Source organism: Tachyglossus aculeatus, chromosome 24 (genome assembly GCF_015852505.1).
Source record: "Tachyglossus aculeatus isolate mTacAcu1 chromosome 24, mTacAcu1.pri, whole genome shotgun sequence".
NCBI lineage: Eukaryota > Metazoa > Chordata > Mammalia > Monotremata > Tachyglossidae > Tachyglossus > Tachyglossus aculeatus.
The window spans coordinates 28,123-39,651 of record NC_052089.1 but is presented as its reverse complement, the minus strand read 5'-3'; the positions used below and the strand labels follow the sequence as shown (position 1 = coordinate 39,651).

Here is an 11,529-nt window from a genome sequence, read left to right as displayed (position 1 = left end):
ATGTCTTGCAATCTTCCTGATGCTTAGAAATGTCCCAGGCAGACCCCAAGTGAGGGAGTGGTGGCTACTGCCAAGATTTTAACTGCAGGACCTTCTAGAAATAACTAGCATCCTTGGGATGAGTTTCCTTTGAAATAACTAAATGGAAATCCAGGAAGCTGAAGGGACTTGCCATGGGTTGACCAGAAAGTTTGTGACTGAACATGGCTAACCATTAACAGCCCCTTCATTGTTCCCACTGCAAAGTGAAGAATCGTTTTTGGGTGGGCATATCATGATCTTGACTTCTCTATCTACACTCACTCACTTGGTGAACTCATTCGCTCCCACGGCTTCAACTGTCATCTCTATGCTGATGACACCCAAATCTACATCTATGCCCCTGCTCTCTCTCCCTCCCTCCAGGCTCGTATCTCCTCCTGCCTTTAGGACATCTCCATCTGGATGTCAGCCCGCCATCTAAAACTCAACATGTCAAAGGCTGAACTCCTTATATTCCCTCCCAAACCCTGCCCTCTCCCTAACTTTCCCATCACTGTTGATGGCACTACCATCCTTCCCGTCTCACAAGCCCGCAGTCTTGGCGTCATCCTCGACTCTGCTCTCTCGTTCACCCCTCACATCCAATCTGTCACCAAAACCTGCTGGTCTCACCTCTGCAACATCGCCAAGATCCATCCAAACTGCTACCCTGCTCGTTCAATCTCTCATCCTATCCCGACTGGATTACTGCATCAGCCTCCTCTCCGATGTCCCATCCTCCTGTCTCTCCCCACTTCAATCCATACTTCATGCCGCTGCTCGGATTGTCTTTGGGCAGAAAAGCTCTGGGCATGTTACTCCCCTCCTCAAAAATCTCCAATGGCTACCAATCAACCTATGCATAGGGCAAAAACTCCTCAACCTCAGCTTCAAGGCTCTCCATCACCTCGCCCCCTCCTACCTCACCTCCCTTCTCTCCTTCTACAGCCCAGCCTGCACCCTCCACTCCTCTGCCGCTAATCTCCTCACTGGGCCTCGTTCTCGTCTGTCCTGCCGTCGACCCCTGGCCCACGTCATCCCCCTGGCCTGGAATGCCCTCCCTCCGCACATCTGCCAAGCTAGCTCTCTTCCTCCCTTCAAAGCCCTATTGAGAGCTCACCTCCTCCAGGAGGCCTTCCCAGACTGAACTCCACCTTCCTCTCCTCCTCCTCCCCCTCCCCATCCCCCACCTTACCTCCTTCTCCTCCCCACAGCACCTGTGTATATGTATATATGTTTGTACATACCTATTACTGTATTTATTTTACTTTTACATATTTATTCTATTTATTTTATTTTGTTAATGTGTTTTGTTTTGTTGTCTGTCTCCCCCTTCTAGACTGTGAACCTGCTGTTGGGTAGGGACCATCTCTATATGTTGCCAACTTGTACTTTCCAAGCGCCTAGTAAAGAGCTCTGCACACAGTAAGCGCTCAATAAATACAATTGACTGTTCCCGCTGCATTGTCCTTTCAGCCACTGAAAAACTCATACGTGAATTTCACTGTTAGTGGCCTCTCCTTTGAATGAGTAGAGCAGCTATTTGTTTAATTCACTGAGATTCACTGCATCACCTCTGCATGCTATGAAAATCACCACAGAAAGGACTTTACCCACTTGATTGTCAACTCCTTGAGGACAGGGGTCATTTTTACCAACTCTATCTCGTGGTTCTCTCCCAGGTTTTGAGTTCAGTGCTCTTCACACAGTAAACACTCACTAAATACCACTAGTTGAATGACGATCCTAATGTTCTGGTTTCTTCTGTCTGTTGATGACTTTCCTTAGAGCACCTTTCAATTTCTCGTTTCTCAGGCTGTAGATCAGGGGATTGAGTATGGGTGTGATTACTATGTAGACTAACGAAATGACCTTTCCACCAGCCTGAGAGGCACCAGACTTAGGCCCCATGCACACAAAGATGGCCATCTCCTAGAAGAGAGCCACCACGGTCAGTTGAGAAACACACATCAAAAACGCCCTGCACCTCCCCACAGTGCAATGTCTCCCAAGGATGGACAGGAGGATGCGAGCATAGGAGACCACGATGAGGAGAGAAGGAATGAAAACTATAATGAGTTTGAAGACAAACACCACCATCTCCAGGAGGGAATTGTTTGTACACACCAGCCTCAAGGATGTCGGCACTTCACAGAAGAAATGGTTTAATACATTATGCCCGCAGTAGCACAAGCTCAATGTGAGGGTATTGATCACCAGGGAGCTCAGAAAACTGCTGGTACAGAAAGTCATTCCCAGCTGGACAAATATCACTCTGTTTATGATATCAGTGTAATGTAACAGGTGACATATGGCCACATATGGATCATAAGCCATGACCCCAAGAAGAACACATTCGATCATCCCAAAGGAGAGAGAGAAATACATTTGGGTGGCACATCCGATGAATGAGATGGTCTTTCTCTCCCCTACCAGGTTGGAAAGCATTTGCGGGACATTGGTGGAAGGGTAACATATGCCCAGGAAGGAGAGATTGGCAAGGAAGAAGGGCATTGGGGTTTGAAGTCGGGGTTCCAGGAAGATCACAGTAATTATGACAACGTTTCCAGCCAATGGTAGCAGGTAGAAGAACAAGAAAATGATGAAATGCATAAGCTGGACCCTTGGCTGGACAGAGCATCCCAGAAAAATAAATTCAGTAACGTACTGTTTAATTTTTCCTTCTCCATTTTGCTATCTAGTTTCCTTGGGAAAAAAAAAATGTTGAATTCCAGTTAACTGTAGGGGAAATGCAACAAGTAACACATTAGCGTGCAGCAAGCAAAGAGAATGAGAAAGGATATGGTCAAACTCCTAAACAACAAATATGATTGTTTTGTCAAAAAAAGACACTTTTTGGTTTCTCCATTTTAGGGGAAATGGTTTTCTGTCAAGAACAGAACATCAAATATGATTGAATACATAGAACATGCAGCATCAAGCATATTGCAAAGAAGAATACTAAGAACAGCAGATATATCTATGCAAATACATGGGTTTCCTATTAACAGAGTTGGTTCCCCTCTTCCCAAACTCATGGTGAAGAGAAAAAAGCCAATTCATCTTAGTGTTTCCCCCATTAGAGGATAAGGTCATTAAGGACAGGGAGCATGCTTAATTCAGTACATGGCTTGCAGTGGAAACTCAACAAATAACAATATTATAACTATTTTTCCTGTAACTAGAGAAGAGCTGTTGCCTGATTCAACATTCTGTCAACCCAGCTCAAAGCATAACAGCAGCTACTTTGTATGCATCCTGTACCACAGGACGCAGGTTTGGGAATTGTAGAGAAGAAATGAAGTCATTCATCCTTCCATGACTTCATCACAACTCCCTTTGTGGAAGGAGTTGGACTCTATTTTCTGACTGATTTCTGTATTTTGGATCGAACTGATGGGAATGAAATCCACTGAGGATTCTTAACAGCTCTAAATTCTTGTCTTTCCAGGATCCTCAACAGATTCACATAAGCAGTGGTCCAGAATCTTCAGTCCAATACTTTCATTATTATTAGGTCTACCGACATCATCATCGTCAACTGCTTTTACTGAGTGTATTCTGTGCTCAGGTCCCTATAATAAGATTTTGGGAATAAGCCATAGAGGCAAAAGACATAGTCAAATAACTTGAAATGTAATGGGGGAAACAAGTGGATACAAATTGCCAAATATACAACGGGTAAAATAGCATGAGAAGAAACATATGTCACTGAATAATGAATCAACAGATTAATATCCACATGAGAGTTTAAATGGGTAACAGAATGGTACGAAAGGACAAAAAGTATCCTTCTGGTTTTCTGTAACTTTCAACTTTTGAGCCCTCATGGCAGAGAGAAATCTCAACCATGCCCACATAACCCATGAAGATGTGGATTATGTGTCTCTGGAATGCAAACCACTCCTACTGTGAATGTAACAACAACTGAAACTTGAAGCAGTGAGTGAAGAAATTATACAGTGAATTTAGTTAAGTAATCCAATGCAAAAAAAAAAGGCATTTCATTCTGAAATAGGTAGATAACTATCTCACCTTCCCACTCATTTTGCGTGGAGAGCTACAACCTGAGAAGGCTTTTTCACAGGTAGTCAAGATCACTCAATGGCATTTATTGGGTGCTTACTGTGTGCAGAGCACTGTATTAAGCACTTGGTAGAGTACAATACTACAAGACTGGTAGACATGATCCCTTCCCAAAAGATGTTTAAAGTCTAACCTGAAAGAGAGACATTAAAACAATTTATGGATACACCTGTAAAGTGCCATGGGGCTGAGAATAGAGTGAGTATCAAGTCCTTAAAGAGTATGATTCAAGTACATGAGTGACACGGAAAGGAGAAGACGTAGGGAAATGGAGGGCTTAGTCAGGAAAGGCCTCTGAATCAATCAATCAATCAATCAATCGTATTTATTGAGCGCTTACTATGTGCAGAGCACTGTACTAAGCGCTTGGGAAGTACAAATTGGCAACATATAGAGACAGTCCCTACCCAACAGTGGGCTCACAGTCTAAAAGGGGAAGACAGAGAACAAAACCAAACATACTAACAAAGTAAAATAAATAGAACAGATATGTACAAGTAAAATAAATAAATAAATAAATAGAGTAATAAATATGTACAAACATATATACATATATACAGGTGCTGTGGGGAAGGGAAGGAGGTAAGATGGGCGGATGGAGAGGGGGACGAGGGGGAGAGGAAGGAAGGGGCTCAGTCTGGGAAGGCCTCTTGGAGGAGGTGAGCTCTCAGCAGGGCCTTGAAGGGAGGAAGAGAACTAGCTTGGCGGATGGGCAGAGGGAGGGCATTCCAGGCCCGGGGGATGACGTGGGCCGGGGGTCGATGGCGGGACAGGCGAGAACGAGGTACGGTGAGGAGATCAGCGGCGGAGGAGCGGAGGGTGCGGACTGGGCTGTAGAAGGAGAGAAGGGAGGTGAGGTAGGAGGGGGCGAGGTGATGGAGAGCTTTGAAGCCGAGGGTGAGAAGTTTCTGCCTGATGCGCAGATTGATTGGTAGCCACTGGAGATTTTTGAGGAGGGGAGTAATATGCCCAGAGCGTTTCTGGACAAAGATAATCCGGGCAGCAGCATGAAGTATGGATTGAAGTGGAGAGAGACACGAGGATGGGAGATCAGAGAGAAGGCTGATGCAGTAGTCCAGACGGGATAGGATGAGAGCTTGAATGAGCAGGGTAGCGGTATGGATGGAGAGGAAAGGGCAGATCTTGGCAATGTTGCGGAGCTGAGACCGGCAGGTTTTGGTGACGGCTTGGATGTGAGGGGTGAATGAGAGAGCGGAGTCGAGGATGACACCAAGGTTGCGGGCTTGTGAGACGGGAAGGATGGTAGTACCGTCAACAGAGATGGGAAAGTCAGGGAGAGGGCAAGGTTTGGGAGGTAAGACAAGGAGTTCAGTCTTCGACATGTTGAGCTTTAGGTGGCGGGCAGACATCCAGATGGAGATGTCCTGAAGGCAGGAGGAGATGCGAGCCTGGAGAGAGGGGGAGAGAGCAGGGGCAGAGACGTAGATCTGGGTGTCATCAGCGTAGAGATGATAGTTGAAGCCGTGGGAGCGAATGAGGTCACCAAGGGAGTGCGTGTAGATTGAGAACAGAAGGGGACCAAGCACTGAACCTTGGGGAACCCCCGCAGTAAGAGGATGGGAGGGGGAGGAGGAAGAGGATGGGAGGGGGAGGAGGAAGGATGTGAAGAAGATGTGATTTGAATAAGGATGTGAAGAATATGTGATTTGAATAAGGCTTTGAAGGTGGAGAAAGTGGTGGTCAGTCATATAGGAAGGGGAGGGAGTTCCAGGCCAGAGGGAGGTTATGAGCAAGGGGTCAACAGCAAGATAGAGTTCAAGGTACAGTGAGTGGGTTGGTGTTGGAGGCTTGTAGTAGAAAATCAGTAGGTAATGGGCCTATGCACTTCTATCTGTACTCTTTAACCCCTTGACATTCACTCCACCCTCAACCTCAAACACTTCTGTACATATTCATAACTTATTTATATTAATGTCCATCTCCCCCTCTAGACATTAGCTCCTTGTGTGCAGGGAACATGTCTACTAACTCTGTCATAGTGTACTCTCCCAGGCTCTTAGTACAGTGTCTTGCCCACAGTATTCAGTAAATATCAATGATTTGATTGAGGTAAGATAGGAAGGGGCAAGCTGATCGAGTGCTTTAAACCTAAGAATTCTGGCAGAGTTGGATTGGAGGTCTTTGGGCAGTGGGAAGTCATTTTCAGAGAAATCCTCCAAACAGCATAGTGAAGTGAGGACTGAAGTAGAAATAGTATAGCAATAGTCAAGTTGGGATAGAATAAGTGCTTGGATCAACATAGTGGCTGTTTGGATGGAGAGTGAAGGGTAGATTTTTAACAGTATTGTGAAGGTTGCACCGACAGGATTTGGTGATGGATAAAATATGTATTCATTCATTCATTCAATCGTATTTACTGAGCGCTTACTGTGTGCAGAGCACTGTACTAAGCATTTAGGAAGTACAAGTTGGCAACATATAGAGATGGTCCCTACCCAACAGGGGGCTCACAGTCTAGAAGGGGATGTAGGCAGATGAATTGAGAACAGTATTTAAAATTATGACTTATGAGACAGAAACAGGCCCATGTTCTATCTACTAGACCATGCTGATTCAGCAATCCATTTCAATATCCACAAATATTGAAAGGGCCATACATTGCCATAGTGAGTTAGATGTGATTTTTACCCTTCTGCAGAGGTCTTTCGGTTGACAGGACTTTATATGTCTCAGAAGTTCCCATCAGCAAATGTCTTTCCTAATTGTTCTCAAAGTGAAATTCTGAGAAATTATGAGAAGTAGTGTGGCCTAGTGGAAAGGGCATGGGCCTGGGAGTCAAAGGACATGGGTTCTAATCTCAACTCCACCACTTATCTTCTGTGTGACCAGGGGCAAGTCACTTCACTTCTCTGTGCCTTCAATTATTTCATCTTTAAAATGGGAATTAAGACTGTGAGCCCTATGTGGGACCGTGACTGTGTCCAACCCAATTATCTTGTATTTATCCCAGCGCTTAGTACAGTACCTGGAACATAGTATGTGCTTAACAATTACCCCACTTTTTTCACAAAAAAATTGTGACTACTGTCATCTTAAACATTTCCACATTTCAGAAATGATCAAGTTAATTAACTTTTCCAGCATAGTGAGATCTGAGGTTTTACAGAAAAAAAATCCTTGTGTATTCAATTAGTTTTAACTTTTTTAACCTATTTTTTATAAATCATGCCACCAGTCATTAACTATCTCATTTGTAAAAAATGATCTTGCATCCACATATTGATTGATGAATGAGTCTCAGTTTATTCCTTAAGCTGTAGATACATCATTTGAATAATTTGTATCATTGAGATGCAGCATGGTTCAGTGGAAAGAGCACGGGCTTTGGAGTCAGAGGCTGTGGGTTCAAATCCCAGCTCTGCCGATTGTCAGCTGGGTGACTTTGGGCAAGTCGCTTAACTTCTCTGTGCCTCAGTTACCTCATCTGTAAAATGGGGATTAAGACTGTGAGCCCCACGTGGGACAACCCGATCACCTTGTAACCTCCCCAGCGCTTAGAACAGTGCTTTGCACATAGTAAGTGCTTAATAAATGCCATTATTATTATTACTATTTGTTTATTAATGAAATTTATTCCCCACTTACAAGATACTCAGAACCAGGAAAGTGCAAAGATATAGAATCCTGCCCGTTCTGGATTCATAGTGGTAAATAAAGTGAGAAGCTACGTGCTCTAGTGGACAGAATATGGGCCTGGGAGTCAGAAAGAGCTGGGTTCTAACCCTGAATCCACCACTTGTCTGCTTTGTGACCTTGGGCAAATCACTACCTTGGGCAAATCACTTAACTTCCCTCTACCTCAATCACCTTATCTATAAATGGGGATTAAAACTATGAGCTCCATGTGGGACATGGAATGTGCCCCAACCTGATTAGCTTGAAACAACCTGATTGTATCTTGTCCAATGTTTAGTTCAGTGCCTGGGACATTGTAAGCACTTAGCAAATACCACAAAAAACTATAAAAATTAGTTATTATAGTACTCCATCTTGTACTTGCAGTCGTTCATAATATTGAGCCATGTAAATAAATGTATTTATTTTAGAGATATTAGAAATTGAGAAGACAACCAAGAAAATCAGGACGACAGAGAAGCATCTGACTCAGTGGAAAGAGCCTGGGCTTGGAAGTCAGAGGTCATGGGTTTGAATCCCGACTCTGCCACATGTCTGCTGTTTGACCTTGGGCAAGTCACTTAACTTCTCTGAGCCTCAGTTACCTCATCTGTAAAATGGGGATTAAGACTGTGAGCACCACGTGGGACAACCTGATCACCTTGTATCCCCCCCTAGTGCTTAGAATATTGCTTTGCACATGGTAAGTGCTTAACAAATGATATTATTATTATTTTATTATTATTATTATTATTATTGTTATTATTATTATTATTATTATTATTATTATTATTATTATTATTATTATCTTGGGATTAGGATCCAGAACACAGATTCAGATAACATGAGAGACAGAAATGTCACTGAGAGGCTGAGACTAAAGAAAATCATTGCTTGAGTCACGGGGTATGTGTCAAGATTTCAATTTAGAGAGAAATGATCTTGGGTGGAGAAGTAGCATGGCCCATTGGATAGAACACAGACCTGGGTGTCAGAAGGACCTTTGTATCAATCTCAGCTACACCACCTGTCTGCTGTGTGACCTTCGGCAAGTCACTTAACTTCTCTGTGCTTCAGTTCACTCATCTGTAAAATGGGACTTAAGAATGTGAGCCCTATGTGGACAGGGACTCTGTCCAATGCGATTGTCTTGTATCTGTCTAAGCACTTAGGAAGGTGCCTGGTACAAAATAAATGCTTAATGAATCCCACAATTATTATTATTACTTTATGGTGAGTTGAGGTAAAGCAAGTTATTTCCTACTAGAATAGCCCTGCTTCTATTGCATCTGACCAGGAGCCTGATTATTATAGTATCAAACTTAGTAAAGTGTGCAGTTTGCACCATGTGTAAAAAATGTGTTAAACCTAATGCCCTTCATCATATTGCTTCCAGGTGAGCCAGATGGATAGGCTCCAAGTGAAGACCTAAATGGTGACACCCCCTCAGGGTGTCTGGGAGAGATATCTTCTAAGAGCAGAAAATGATGGAACTGTTACTGGTAAATTAGGGGCATTATGCAGAAAAAGCTCAATGTAATGGTCAACAAGCTCTGCTGTTCACTGTTATCTGAAAGCCCTGGCTATCCCTTTTAAACAGGGAATCCCATACTGGTCTCAGTCTGTACTTGTCTGCTAACTGTTATCTGACAGGACAACCCAGACAGCCCGAGCAGAAGGAGACCTTTTAAATAGGGACGCTCGTGTTGGTTTTAAGCCCATCTTTGGACTGAGTACTGATTTGGGACTGATCATCCACAGTAGGAAATTTTCAACTTCCCTGGGTTGAGGGCTAAATGGTGTCAGAGATAATAATAATACTACTACTAATAATAATAATGACAGCATTTGTTAAGCGCTTACTATGTGCAGAGCACTGTTCTAAGCGCTGGGGGGATACAAGGTGATTAGGTTTTCCCACGTGGGGCTCACAGTCTTAATCCCCATTTGACAGATGAGGGAACTGGGGCTCAGAGAAGTTAAGTGACTTGCCCAAGGTCACACAGCTGATGTGGTGGAGCCGGGATTTGAACCCATGACCTTTGACTCCAAAGCACGGGCTCTTTCCACTGAACCACGCTGCTTCTCAGTTCTCATTGCTTCTCAGCTCTCATTGCTTCTCAGATCTCATTGCTTCTCAGATCTCATTGTCCGTGGGCTGAGGCCTTAACACAAGCAGGATCCCTTACTATTAATGTTTTCTATTCACTAATAAATGTTTCCTTACTGGAATACTGAATATCATGGCTAATTCCATTGGTAAAGCTGAGTCACGAACCCCCTTGTCCTTAATTGACTCTTCTGGGACATAATACTGCCCCAAAGGGAAATATATATCCTGAGGAATGTCTGGGACTTTGCTGGACCAGGGTACTTCAACGCATGGAAAACACTGGAAATGAACAAGTTAATACCAAAGCGATTCCACTGTAACTAAAATGAGCAACAAAGGCATAGGAACATCCATTTCACTGAAAAGCCGAAGAGTTTGGGACTTAATTTAGATGCCTGCAAATAAGTTGATGGTTTAGCTGCCCTTTCCAGGTCTGCATATAGGATGCAAGCCCAATGAAGCTGCAAACCAACTTAAATGAAGATCTTCAAATACAAATACAAAAGAAAAGATGCCAATAAAAATATGATCACAACAATAGAAAAATAGCATTGATATTTCCTCTTCTTGGAGTCATGCGTCTGCCTGGTATATTACAGTTAAAAAAAGTCTCCAGGCTCCAATGCATCGGGACTTTGGTACCTGGTAGATGTAAAACCCACTGAAACTCCCAAGCCATCGTGGAGCATTGACAGTGGTTAATTTTTTTAGATCCTGAGGGACACTGTTCCAGGCCTATAATTCATGCTAATTATTACTTCTAAGAGATGCCCATTCAAAATCTGATAATTAAAACTGTAGCACAGCTCAGATTTCACTTAGCATGTCCTCACATATGTTCTCAGGATTTCCTTCAATCAGCCACATAATTGAATGGTGCAATTGTGCACCCATCACCTTGTGAGTGCTATGAAACTGTAATCACCTTGCCCATTTGGGAGATGGTTTTTCTAGAATGTATTATTTGGTGATTGCCTTTTTTGCCCATTTCACTTTCTGGTTCTTTAGGACACCATACAAGGATGACATTTTAGCCACTCAGTACCAGAGAAGGATGAAAAATCTGGAACCAACAGTAAGGGGTCTGCTTTGGGTAAGACTGAAAAGTAGAAAAATTGTAGATATCCTGTTCCTTCAAGGGTGACTGTTCTTCCCTCAATGTTCTCAATTATAAAATTTTGTCCATGATGGGAACCTGTTTTTTTCGCCCTTTACATTCTTTCAAAATTGGAATGAATCAAAGGAAAAAATGACCAGATTAAATCACCAACTGATCCAACTCTGTCAAAACTGTATGTATTTGGGAAATTAAACTATTAGAGTTTTGGGAAATTGTCACAGTAACAGTTTAAGGAAGGAGAAAAAACATCTTGGACTCAACTTATTCAACTGACATCTAAGAACTGAGATAGAGAAGCACCATGACCTAGTAGATAGAGCATAGGCCTGGGAGTGAGAAGGACATGGTTTCTAATCCCAGTTCCACCACTTTTCTGCTGAGTGATCTCAGACACATCACTTAACTCCTCTGTGCCTCAGTTACCTCATCTGTAAAATGAGGATTAAGAATGTGAGCCCCATTTGGGAAATGGACTGTGTCTGACCTGATTACCTTATATCGACCCTAGTGCTTAGAACAGTTCATGGTACATAGTAAGCACTTAACAAAAGTG

General features: G+C 43.2%; 1 pseudogene; it reads right to left on the bottom strand.

Annotated features, from left to right (window-relative positions):
- Positions 1–1,767: 1,767 nt before the first annotated feature.
- LOC119945023 lies at positions 1,768–10,535 on the bottom strand (annotated as a pseudogene).
- Between the last annotated feature and the right edge of the window lie 994 nt (positions 10,536–11,529).